We start from the raw sequence: 14,152 nt of genomic DNA on the forward strand, positions 1-14,152 counted from the left end.
AGTATTTTCTTAAAAGAAACTGATGACAACAATTTGTGATGTTTTGTAATTAAATAATGGCAACATTGTCCAGGTTTCTGTGCTTACACAATGTTGAACAAAACTCTTCTATACTATGGACACGATACCTAACAACTTACCCCTGAAAGCTTGATATAAAATGTGGAGATGTGCGACTTTATCAAGTGTGTGGCCTCTACAGACCGAACTGACATCAAAGAACTAGCTGTGATGAAGGCTGACTGTTGCGTCACCTCATTTATCTCAGCCAAAAAGCTGCACTTGAACACATCACTAAGTTTGTATGTTCTGCGCCTCTCCGTTGATTAAATGGTTGTTATAATTAAGGCGCATGTTCTGTCACACTTTGTGCTATGTTCATCTTAATGCAAAAAAAAAAAAGACTAGGGGAAACAGGTAATTTATTGCAAAACAACCTTACTTTGTTAATGGTGAATGGCTAATTTTAGCTCTATGCTGTAGCTCTCTGGGAACATATTACATAAGTGGTATACAGGGCTTAAACAATGGATTGGTTGACCAGTAGAAATACATTTTTGCCAAAAGATGTCGAACATTTACTGGTTCAAGCTTCTCCTTTATAAGTATTCCCTTCTTTTCTTTCCTTTATGTGATAATGAACTGAATATCATGAGTTTTGGTTGGACAAAACAAGACATCTGAAGATGTCACCTGCGGCTCTGAAGAACTCATTAATTGCAGCCCTAGCGGCACTCATTACATTATGCAACAGTTTTCAAAAATAATCGCCAGGGCATCAAAAATAGACACCTCTAGTGTTCCAACAATGACAAGCTGCTGATATCACATCTGACTTTGTAAAAGCTTAACGATCTCTCTCTGATAATCCCACATGATATCACTGACAGCTCTAAGCTGCTCGAGAAAACATCGACTTAACATTCTGACAAGACGAGCAACTTCACCATCTTGAATTCCTGAGGTCCATGCAGCATTTTGCTGCTCCTGCAGAGCATCAAAGGCTTTAGACTTTGCCTTTTGCCTTCAGGCTGCGATGGACTGTAACATATTAGGAATCTCTGATTGCCTTGATGGTTGTTTCATCATATGCTGCAAGTGATCCCTGGCTTAAAACTATGGGTCTTAATTCTGCCTGACATATGCAAATATTTGAATGTCTTTATCCCTCAAATCCTCAGTAACAAGGCTGGGAAAATTCAAACAGGTGTCTAATACTACACCATACTAATAGTGTGTGTTTGTTGTTGAGAGGGTGAGGCATTTTCAAAAGAGACTCGAGAAATCAAATCAGTGAAAAAACAGTGACCTTGTTAAAACAACAAACTAGCTGCTTATCTCCATCGTAGTCCCTGGTGCAGAATGTTCAACGTTTACAACTTGTCAAAACTGCTGCAGCAGTGAGCATAGGGATGGGTGAATAGAGATGTTTTTCTTCTCCTGCGGTCCTCTGGTGCAAAAATCACAGGCAGTCATCATGGCAATAAAAGCTGAGTGCTCGTGAGCCACCCTCAGGGAGCTATTGGAGCAGAGGCCCAGTGTATGTGTGAGGGGCAGGTGTTGTATCCCCAACTAAACTCCTGACATTTTCACTGCTCTCCTCCACGGGTGAAGTAAGGTATGGGCCTGAGACTGCCTCTAAATTATCAGCTTATGCTCAAGCTGTGAGGCATGTTAGTTCCTGTGGAGCTGTGATGGTGTGTGTGCGTGCGTGTGCGTATGTGTGTGTGCATATGTATTGTGGGTGTCTGTTGTGGCTCCGAGCCTGATTATGATACTGTGGAGGCATCAGGATGAATTTAAGGCAATGACTGACAGGCAAAAAAATACCCTGCATCTTAATCCCACAACCATTTAGTATGCGAGTAGAGTTACATAAATCTCTGTTTTGTGACCCGTTCACATTCTAGTCCTGCACTTTAAAGGATAACTACCGTTTTTTACAACCTGGACCTTATTTCTAGCAAAATATATTATCATTTACTCACCCAGATAACTTTGGTGTCATTTGAAGTTGTTCGGACGAAATTAGATCCAGTGTAGCTCCGATATATCCATATAATGCGATTGACGGGGCACCGAAGCGCAGCCTTTATGAGCATTATCTGCCACGAAACTAGTTCATTTCACCAATATTTTGTTACGATACGCTAGCGCTATTCCCCTCTGAGTCCGGGCTCGTCTATTGTCAACATCCGGGGTCTGTAGGTTGACCTACTACCTCTGACCTGGAGGATGTCGTCTCTGAGCTGCGCGCGCACCCACGACAGCCGGCTTGTATACCTGTAGCTGCTACTGCTAGTTTGACCCCGGATGTTGATAACGGACGAGCCCGGACTCAGAGGGGAATAGCGCTAGCTTATCATGACAAAATATTGGTGAAATGAACTAGTTTCGTGGCAGATAATGCGTTAAACAGAGGCTGTGTGTCGCTGCCCCGTCACTCGCATTATATGGATATATCGGCGCTACGCTGGATCTAATTTCGTCCGAACGACTTCAAATGACACCAAAGTTATCTGGGTGAGTAAATGACCATATATTTTGCTAGAAATAAGGTCCAGGTTGTAAAAAACGGTAGTTATCCTTTAACATACAGTTCTGCTAATTGTTCTGTTTCTATGTTACATGGGTTAATGTTTTTAGGTATTTATTGGTGACTTGTTTTTCTTCTGTTGCACTGCTATGGGAATAGCATTTTGTTTCTTTATGTATTCAAGTACACAAAGAAATGACAATTATATGTTATCTAAAGGCGCTATTCAAAGTGTTGGTGAACAACAAAAAGCCTTTCACCAAAATATGTTAACAATCCCTTCCAGCATTCTTCATATTCACGATTCAATTTGACTTTTGATTTTAAGGGGAAGATTCGATTCAATTTTCAATTATTTCTTTTATTCATTTTTTGCATTGATGACCATGTCATTGTTTGTAGGAGTGTCAAAATGTTGTTTTCAAAGTCGATCATTGAAACCAAACACGGGACCTGCAAAAAGAAATGTATATTGAAAACTAAATCAAATCATGCCCTTAAAATGGAAAAACAAATTGAATTATGGATTTGAAGGAACGTGACAACCCGATTGTTAGACCTCGATTTGGAAAGGTCGATAGATCATTTGTTTAATTCCCTAACAGTAATTTACATTTTAAAATGTCTGTCATTTTCTTCTTTAAAAAGATGGACACATTGTGTCAACAAATATCACAAATGTCATTCAGTGAAAATGAAAATTGTGATGCAAAAATGACCATCACATTTATTGTGAATCATATCATAATTGCAGCATCTGTCAAAATAATCGCAACACATGTTATTATACAGCTCCATCACAGATCCTGCTTTTGATTAGAATTGAAATCCAATGTTCATTTCAATCGATTTTCATAAAAAAAAAAAAAAAAAGCACTTCTTTCAAGTCACAAATATCAAAGCAGAAACTGATCTGAGGTCAGTTATATAGCCGTTAGATAACTGACTTTTAACAGAGTGACACTGTAAATCACTTGGGATTGTGTAATATGGCAAGGTTGTAAGAAATAAAGCAGGCCAGGCTAACTGCACTTATCTGTTGGTAAAGTACACTTACTAACCAGAACAAGTGCAGAATGTGCGGTTACCTGTTTCAGCTTGGCCACTGAGTCTTCAGCCCTCTCTCTCTCTGTTTCTCTCTGACTGCAGCTGAAACCTCAGAACTGCAGCCACAGCGAGCACAGAGGTCTGCATATTCATGAGGCAGCACTGGGGACTCGCTTTAAGGAAAACTGCCGGTTGTACTGTTGCCTATGTCTGCCTGACACCACAGCACAGCCAGTAGATATGTCATAATGGTTGTTTTTAAAATGAAGTACCGAAATTCACCAAATGGCAGCATGGCTACAAGCAGCAATTGTTTTCATAACAAATTAATCTTCAAAATATCTTCACGATTAGTAGATTAATTGTTTAGAAAAAAACGCCAGAAAATAGAGAAAAAAATGCTGCTTTCTAAAGCCCAATGTGGCATGTACACATCTTGTTTCATCGGCCAACAGCCCCAAAACCCTGAATAAGATAACAAATCAGAAAATGTTTTCTTGATAAATAACAAAAATACTGAAGTGTATCTGGTCACCATGAAACTGTAAAACCGTGGTGTTTTTCCAGGCCAGTAAATAAGGTATGGCCAACGGACAGACAAACCTACACCAAAACAACAGACCAGCAGCACAGCTCAATAATAAAGCTTTGTTTAGAGGCAGCCGAGAAGTGAGTAAACTGCTTTGAAGTTAATGCGCCTCTGTGTTTTATCTCCAGTAGGAGGATTAAGCAGGTCATTACCAGAAAGCTTATAACTGAGCCCTACTGAGGGATTAAGCAAACTCCTAATCAAATGGAGGGGGAGACAAGTGAAAAAAATACATAAACAGGACCTTTAAGCATTATTTTAGAGGCAGGTCATGCCAGCTGCTTGTCCTACAACATCAAAGAAACAAATTGGGATCTCGAGAACAGAGATGATGTTTCTAGGATGCTAAAAGCTAAAAAAGGAACAAAGGATTTAAAAGTGAAGAAACTAATCACGCTTTGGTAGGATTTAAAGCACATGATCTACTAGTGCTAAAACAAGAATCTGGACACCAATCGTGGATTTGGGATGTAATTGCTTTTTCTAAGTGTTCCGGCTCGGTTTTAGAAAGAACTTAGCAATAACACATACGTCTGTGTTGAAGTGTAATCAGCGAACTGAGTGAAGCACAGACTCTCTAGACTCACTCATTTTAAGCGCAACGTTGGTGTTCTATGTGACCAATATCAGCCTTATATCCTGATCCTGACATTCCTGAGCCCATGTAGTAATATCCTTTACACAATCATGTGTTTCAGAAAGTGGTGAACCTTGCCCCATCCTTGCTTGTGAATGACTGACCCTTTCAAAGATGCTCCTTTCATAGCCAATCATGACTATTACCTGTTACCAATGAACCTGTTTACCTGTGGAACGTCTTTTTTTTGCTCCTGTCCAAACTTGTTTGGAACTTCTTGCTGGCATTAAATTCAGTGTAAGTATATATTTACAAAAAGCAATGACGTTGATGGGGGAAAACATAAAACAATTGTCTAGCGTCAAAGTGTATATGGCGATATTTGGATTTTTATTCTTCTTAAAAAAAAAAAAACAGCGCTATCATCGGATGATTAACTGGTTGACAATCTCCCCTCACTCTTCTCATCAGGTCTACAGTCAAACACACAACCTCTGCAGACTAAGAAACAGAGAGAGAGAGAGAGCTATGTTCTCTGGCATTATACATTCACTGATTGTGGATAAAGCCACACCATGGCTGCAAACTTTCAAAGGGATTCTGGTGAGAGATGGTTGATTTCTCAGTCTCATCTTGAGGCTGTCAAATACCAACGCTATGGGTTGAGGACTCAGGTCCGATCCTAATTAATCACATTAGACAAATTAGCACAATCTGTTCTTGTTTGTTTTGCACAGCGTCCTGGTAATCAGGGCTGCATGTATGATCTTATCGGATGTTGCTACTTTCTAGGTCCAAATGACACTGCCTCTCATGTTTCTGTCAGTTAATGACATAGGCAGGAGCCTAATCATTTTAAGAACTATTAAGCAAAGTGTGAAATGAAAACATAAACAACACAAAAAATTAAAATATTTTCTTATTAGAAGTCATTTACACACTTTCCTTTACAGGGAGAGTAAGGAATGCCAAGCTTGTAACATTTTGGAATCCAAAGTCATTCCACATCTTCTGGGTAAAAACTGAGCAGGCTCCTTTTCCTTTTTCTGCAATTAACATCTCCTCTAATTTTTCTTGGTGAGCTTATTAATATTTATTAAACAACACATCAGCCAAATTGTGCGACTGGCCAAATGTCACCATTAGCATCGCTGAAACATGTAAACATCAGAATTACTTTTAATAATGTGTTTATGGAACAAATTGTACAACTAAACGTTGACGATTATGCAACAAACACTGCTGTATAGCAAATGCCTGGTTGATGTTTTGAAATACAAAAATGATTATATCACAGTCCATGTGACATAACTGTCTCAAATATTACCCATGGACTGAAGTGTGCCATTATCCAGAGATTATAGCAGTGCTGTATGGGGGTGCGTCGGTGTTTCAAGTCCAGCAGTTTTTCTTCATGCAGACACACAATTATCCGTGTTATACAACCTAATGAGCCCACAGTTAGTTCAAAGAGCTCCAGCTTTCCTTATGCTATCAAAGATGATTCAGTGGTGACAACAGGAGGGATGCAGGGGACTTAGGGGGTAACAGCTAAGCTTAATCATTTCATCATACAAGCAAGACTGGCCACAGTAGAACAGTTCTACAGTTCACAGTAGAAATAAGAGCATGCAGAAATATAGGATTCAATTTGCACGTCTGCACAAATTGGCATGCAGAAGTGAACGTAGAGCACATATAGTGTGTTAGTTAATTCTATAAAACAAAAATACACAATGTTTCAGCTCGGTCATGATTCTGTGTACAATAATTGGAACTAGAGACCCTTGAACATAGATGTATGTTGTCCTGAAATGAGAACTGTAAAGATATTGATACTGACCTCTAATCCATTCACAAAGAAACGACCAAATGGCTGCACATCCTGTTGACATTCACCACAGAGTCATTCCACAGCTGGTTCTTCTGATCCTTTCTGCTCACAGTTCCTTCACCACCTATACATGAAAGAGGAGAAAGAGGAATTCAATTATTGTGGCTTAAATGCATCTATGAAAGGTACATAAACATACATACAAATTTGATTTTGTATGGTTGATATTCAGACACAGAAATGCACATATTTCATTTACGGGATTTGCTCATGCCGTTTCAATTTTGGAGGGCTTGTTTTCCTATACATATTCTTAAAACTTTGAAAGAAAAAAATAAAATTGCACTAACACATACTGGAAAAACTATCTTTATAATTTGTTAGGAAACAAATATTTTTCTTGCATCACAGATATGACACATATCCTTTTTTGTGGAAAAACAATCAAAGAATCTTAAACAAGTTTCTTATACATTACAGAAATTTCTATCTTACAGAAATTACAGCTCATATGGTCTTCCTGCACAAAAAAAGGATAAATAAATGGTGTTAACTTCATCTCCCTGTTGTCTTTTAGTTTGGAATCCATAGTATTTACATACATCTGATTGAACATTTCCTTTTGGCAGATACAATGTGCAAGCCGAGCTTTCGGCCATTTTGACAGGCTTAGGCAATTCAAAATAAATAAGGAAATCAATATAGCACTGTCCTTGAGCAAGCTTGACAGCTTTTTCAAGTCATTCATTTGAGGATGTTGATCGTTATTAATGAAAATTCACCACAATCAAATTTTTGTGAGTGTATGTATTGTGATCCACAATAATCATCATCCCAACTCTAGTTGTGACAAATTTTCCCGATGTCAATATTCCCAGCTTCTGCGATTTGGATGTTGCAAATTATCATTTTGATAATGATGCTAAGCTGTGTGCTGGCTGTCCACTGCTCCTCAGGGAGAAATCAAATCCATAGAATAAACTTCACTGCGTTGTATTGCGCATGATTGCATGTGACAATAATGAATCTTCTGTACTGTATTTCACCACAAAAAATAAGATAGAAGTCCAAACAAACATATAAATACACTATGTGAATTCTGTGCTTTATTATTTCCCACCTTATCTTGCGATCTCTAGATTCATCTTGTGACTCCTTCTGTGGGTCCTGACTCCCAGACTGGGAACAACTGGTCTAAAGTGCTGTGTGGCTCCTTACACACAAGCCAACCAAAGTGGTTCCACAGACACAATGACATTAGTTACTTAATAACATTGATTTACATCTTTGTCAAATGCGTGCTTATTGCTATTCAGGATCACAGTAGGGTGGAGACTAGAACGTTTTAGTCATAGTTGATAATCATGCAGAAGAATGATGTTCTCTGTATTCTGCATCTCGGCCTAAACCGGCTCCACACTCCACATGAAATCCTTTAAAAGGCTAAATGTTTCCGGAGGAAATTGTGATCGATTGTTCCTGCACACTAAGCAGCTTTTCAATATAAACTTTTCTGAGGGAAACAAAATTATTAACTGGTGTAATTCTTTTTCACTGTGGCTAATTACAACCTTAAATCAATGCCCCATAGATTCTGACACTGATGCTCTATAAATTAAGACGAGGAAACAAATACATATTTTGTAATTGCAGGCATGATGAATTTATAGGCTTTCCGACAGCAGGGTCATTAATGTACAACCAATCTATCAGTGCAAATATGCAGAGAGTGACATGGATACTTTACTCTGCAATTAATCTCACCAATGTATTTCCAGCCCCTGTTGAAACAGGCCATTAAACTAAAGAAGGTGCTAAATTGCCACATCAAAGAGAGTATATTGATCTTTTTATGAAATGTGCTTATTGACAAAGCACTTAAATTAGATACTGTAGAAATGAAATCAGCTCGGCTCCTTCTGTCACTGCATGGCCCAGTGCAGTTTTACAGTGCTTGAAGAGGAAATGGATGGAGGGATGACAAAGAAAAAGACGATGAAGGGGAAATGGACAAAAAAAACAAAAACAGAAACATTTTGCAATAAAATGCAAGATGATTAGGAATAAGTTAAACGTATAGGACATTATTTCTGCCACAAGGGCTCCCTCAATTAAAATTAACCAAAACATGCAAGTTGCATGATGGGATTTGTTGTCTTCATTGTCAAACAACCACCATTGCTGATGAAATAATTACACGCCACAATTGTCTTTTTCTTCTTTGTGTTTATTTGCAGACTGCAAACCAGCTTTACAGGTGCATACTGCCACCTACTGCATTCAAGTGCCTAGATGCTGCACTTATTTAGCAATTTGGCAAACTATTACCTGCTCTATTTATCGGCTATAAAGTTGACTGATACTGATAAATGACCGATAATATAAATTTCCCAATATCGACCAGATATATATCGGGCATCCCTTTACACAACTCAAGATATATAACAAGGATCTAGTTGTTTCAAGACATTTTAATGCAGATATTTGATTCTATGTTTGATACCATAGGGACATCGAGGGCATAAAATGTTGATGATTTTTTATTAAAAGATGAATACAGCAAGCATCTTAGTCAATTATTCTCTTCTGGAGGAAGTTGGGCTATGTGGGCACTACAGCAGTGAATGTGTTAACTCCCTGACAGAGAGGAGAGCGAAAAAACACAGCTGTTACTGGTGTATTGATACTGCAAAAAAACGAGTACTGATATGTTTTTAAATATTCAAATATATTGATATTTTGGACAACAGTACAGAGCATCACTCACTGCTACTGCATCCCAAATCAATCAATCTGAAAGTTTATATTCTTCTTCAGTGTCTTCTCTCTCAACTACAGTTTGAAGATGGATCTGAAGGACATAACAGTGAAAAATTACAGTGCTGATGCCCAGTCGAACTAAAACTCCATCTATCCATCATTAACACACAACAGCTTGTCTGCTACAAATAAGTATCAAGAGAGAGGAGCTTTGCAACCCTTTTTTCTGATTTCACTGATTCACTGTACCCTAACGCTGGCTAAAGAAGCACAATTCATAAAATAATTAAAGGTAATTTATGTTAAACCTGTATCTACATCATGCATATAGTATCTATATTGCATAGGCTTGTTTTGTGAAACAAAATAAATACATTTTAATGAAATATTCTGTCATTATTACACTGTGATGACACAGAGAGAGAATGTGTGTGTTTCTGAGTGTGTAACCTTCACCTGAAGGATGGCACATGTTGTACCCAGCCAGAGTGAAAGGGAAGTAGAAATGTCAACAGTCTTAATCAATATTCCCTGGCTACTGTATGGGCGTACTGATGCTTCTTTGAGTCAGGTGTACTGCAGGCAGATGGTGAGAAGAAGAAAATGAGAGTAAGCGTCAGCCAGGACCAGCTCATTCTTCCTGGAGCTTATCATGCACCACTCCTGCCATCCAGGCTTTTTCCAGGCAACATTTCATCTTGATATCTCTTCACTCTGAACATCTGGATATGGTGTTGTGTTGCTTAAATTAGCATCTCAGCTGAGCCACCGCACAGGCATCCACTTATACAGAAGCCAAAGTCAGATAGTCAGGAATAACATACTTATCTATACTTAATGTGATGCGTAGCCATTCAAAATGACAAGCATCTGTGTTAAACCAAAGGGACCATCGCACAGGGAGCACTATCTGCTTTTCAATAAACACTTGTCAAAAGAGCTGAATGTGTAAGTGTGAATCTCAATTAGGAATCTCTTTAAGCTATCCCATGCTCACAATGATGATTAGCAATTTCTTTCTGGCAATCTGCACAAATGTTTCAACCCGCAAAATGGAACAAAGCCTAATGATGCCTATTTGTGTTTTTTCAGAACTGTTGTTTCCAGATTATACAGTAAGTATCAATAAAATATAATGGTTTTCCCTCAAGTGGTTTATTGTGGAGGTATGTCATCTCGCCTGAAATGAAGTGCCCCCATATAATTCAAACGCGGCCATTTTCCTTTGATATCATGCTCAGGGAAGGAAGCCCAAATGTCATACTGCTTTTTCCAGGCTGCAAGTTGTACAAACATAAGAAATCTGATAACTCATTATCATTTCAACGCTTCCTAATTTATTAGCAACTAAAACAAAGTGTTACAAGGTATTACAGGACATAAAAAAATACATTTTAAAATATCAACATATCTCTTGGACAAATTTATTTAAGCCTTGAAGTGAAACCCCAGGATATAATTAAATGGTAAGTTAGCCAGGTAGTGGTAAAATGCTAACGTTAGCTAATGGGTCATCATATATGCTGTTTTACCTTAAAATATGGCCCAATGTCGCTTAAGATTTTCAAAATCAATCATCTTTTCAGATGGTTGTCAGTCAAGAAGTGGAGAAATGATAACAATTTGTTTGATTCCCACTGTTTATATGACTTCTAACCTGAAACCCAGCAGCTTAACATTATCCCAGCATTCAAGCTTCCCTTCCTGAAGAGGAAAATAGCTGCCATGTGGATATGGTTTATGTCAGAAAAAATGTTTAAAAAAAAAAAAAAAAAAAAAAAAAAACATGCACTCAGTTTCCAGTTTATTTGGTACATCTAACTAAATCTAAAACAACCAAATACACAACCTGCATTTAATCCTTCCTTAATAGAAGTTATGTTTCTTTATTGTCAGAACAGAAAACCTTGATTAAACTTTGGCCATTGTGGTGCGCTGCATTAAAGTGACAGTTGTTTCTATTATTTTGTCAACCCCACTTTTGACAATGAGTTTCGGCTATATAACAGAAGCACTGTACTACTGTTGCATTAGACTGCATTACTTCTTGGCTAAGTGTGCCTAAGAAAATGGCAACTGAGTGTAATACTAGGCTGATTAAGCTTCAGGGAAATCAATCAGCGGTGCACAGCAAAGGTTATGTATTTAATAAATGAGGCCATTATCTGGTAACTACACTGACAATAAAATGCAATGCATCCGGATCTGTCTGATTTATCTCAGCAGGTGATTGATTAGCAGCTCAGTTAAGCTAACAAAAGTCCTGGAGGAAATGCTGCATAAAGATACATCATTTAAAGCAAAGTTACAATGACTGGATTTAAAATTGTGATTGTTTTTGTCAGTTTACTGTACTTTTATTTGATTGTGACAAAATATCAACAATGCTATGGTCTGGATTTGTTTTAATCACAACAGTCCTTTTCTTTAAACAGATGTCTATACAGGGTAATATAAGTCCTCAAATATTTTATCAGATATAGGTTCCTTCTGTGACCATGATATAAATGATAGCTAACCTATTTGCTAAAATATTAAAAGAAAGAGTTGTGAAAGAGCTTCTTCTTCAAGAGTTTTTTTTATGATTTACTTTCAAAGAAGTTTGATTTCTAAAGTTAAAGTTGAACCAGGATAAAGTTTGGGTTATAGAAATAATCTCTTGAGGGTGTGTAATCAAGGGCGATGAAAGCCAAGGAGAACTCCAGCTCCTCTTCAAGGTGGCTTAGCATGTGGCTCTCATAGCTTAGTGCTGCACTGACACCATTTTCATAGCCTTTACATACTGTCCCATTTAATCGACCTTTCTTAAGCAAGAGGTTGACACCTTGCATATGAATCACGAACATCAACTTTATGGCTCTCTCCTGTGAATACATTTTGAACATTAGGCTGAGGATATTTCCTTTACTGCTGCTTGACTGAGAATGATATTAGGTCATTAATTATTTTAGTCGCTCCTCATTTGCTGCCATCCTGACACAAGCATACATCTATCAGGACTTGTAGTTGGGCTAAAAGGAGAGATGGAGGCCCATCTGTTGGGCATTCATAATACATCCATTTACTCCAGGGAGTCAGTGGCTGGCCAAACATTGAATGATCGCACCACTGATGCCACCATGGCGCCAGCCATCACTGACCATCTGATGCCCGGAGCAATATCCAAGAATTCTAAATCTGCAAAGTGAGGAGCTTGTTTAATTGAGATTTCTGCTTGCAGACCTGGAGCGAACTGATTAAATGTGATCACTTCTTATTAGACATTGCATCAACTCTGCTTCTGCTTGTTTGCACACACACACACACACACACACACACACGCACACGCACACGCACACGCACACGCACACGCACACGCACACGCACATAAACCAGAGGCAGTTTGATACACACATTGAGATTCAACACAACTATCAGTTTAAAGGTTTTTGGTTCATTTTAATAAGAGTTTAGAGCTGCAACTAATGACTGCTTTCATTATCTAATATTTTGGTGATTTTTTTGCATTAATGCATTAATTGTCTGGTTTATTTAATGTTAAATTAATGTGAAAAAACTTCTCCAAACCCCAGGCAATGTCTGCACTTTGCTAGTTTTGTCTAAAACCAAAAAACTAAAGTCAATTTTGACTGAGGCAATTTGTTTACAGTTAAAGTTGGAGGAAGTTGCGGGTTAGAAATAGCCTGCTCTTATTCCAGATACTGTCTTTTTTAGGGGTGGGAGTTAATTATTGATACTATTCATGATACATTGCCCGCGATAACAATAATATCATTATACAGTGATTCTGCAAAATTTTATCATATCACAACATCGGTCTAACGCAAAATACCCCTAAAAAGGCAAAGTGCAGAACCTATGTATGGCTCTGTCCACATACGCGGATATTTCTTAAAATGTAGCTTTTTCTCTGCATTTTGGCCTTTTGAACACATGTAAACTTTTACGTTTTATGTAGCTGAAAATAGATATTTAGGAAAACTCGGAAGACAGACATCTGAGTGCAGAGTCAAAACAAATATAATACTTGTGTGGACTCTCTTATGTGTGTGTACAAAGAAAAATAAAAAACATTTGTTATTATTGGATGTGACACAAAAGATAACGTGTTTCTTTTCAGATTAATTTACTTTATGCATGTTTTATATCTAAAGGTTAAATAAAACATGCACTCTTGAAGAGGTAACTGAAACTCTTGCTCATAACCTATTCATAATGACCTGTCAAATGTGATAAAAATGAGGCGATCTGGGGTACAATCTTATGGACTGCAATGAAAATATAATGCTTCTACACTAATAAAGCTCCAATTCAAACTGAAGGAATTTGCAAAGACCAAAATTCAAGTCATAGCCAACAAAAGTACTTCACCCTAGAAAAATTCGAGCCCCTATCTTCGCTTTTCTAACTTCAGCAGCCAACGTTAGTTCAATCAATGAGCTCAATTAAAACGCCTCAAACCTCGGGGCCAGTGCTAGTCACCAGTGCTAGGCATATTCTCCTAAAGAACGGGCCCCATGCCAACCTCTCCCAACTCTCAAAACATTAGGGTAATTTTCACACTGGATTTAGTGAACAAAGACGGTTTCAGTTGGTCTGCATCACATGCTGAGAGATGCGTTGTGGCTGTCACAAGTGTTCAGGAATATAAACAGTAAATTCTGATGTTAGGTAGTGGTGCTTTGCATATATTTAGGGGCTGTGTCGCTCCCTTTTTGTGCCTGTGAAAAAATGTGGGTTTGTTTCAGAGACTTACACCCAAACTGGGTGCAGCTGTTCACCCACTATTTGCTCTCTTCTTTCCCATGC

General features: G+C 38.1%; 1 protein-coding gene across 1 annotated transcript in view; it reads right to left on the bottom strand.

The window, feature by feature from the left end:
• The window catches only part of glceb (glucuronic acid epimerase b), a 68,787-nt gene that overhangs the window by 31,834 nt on the left and 22,801 nt on the right, over positions 1-14,152 (bottom strand). The window contains exon 2 of the mRNA XM_084353274.1: positions 6,593-6,707. The gene's annotated coding sequence lies outside the window, so the exon portion shown is untranslated. The remainder of the gene's footprint in view (positions 1-6,592; positions 6,708-14,152) is intronic.

The sequence above is a fragment of the Pagrus pagrus genome, assembly GCF_965226575.1.
Source record: "Pagrus pagrus genome assembly, chromosome: 1".
NCBI classification, from domain to species: Eukaryota; Metazoa; Chordata; class Actinopteri; order Spariformes; family Sparidae; genus Pagrus; species Pagrus pagrus.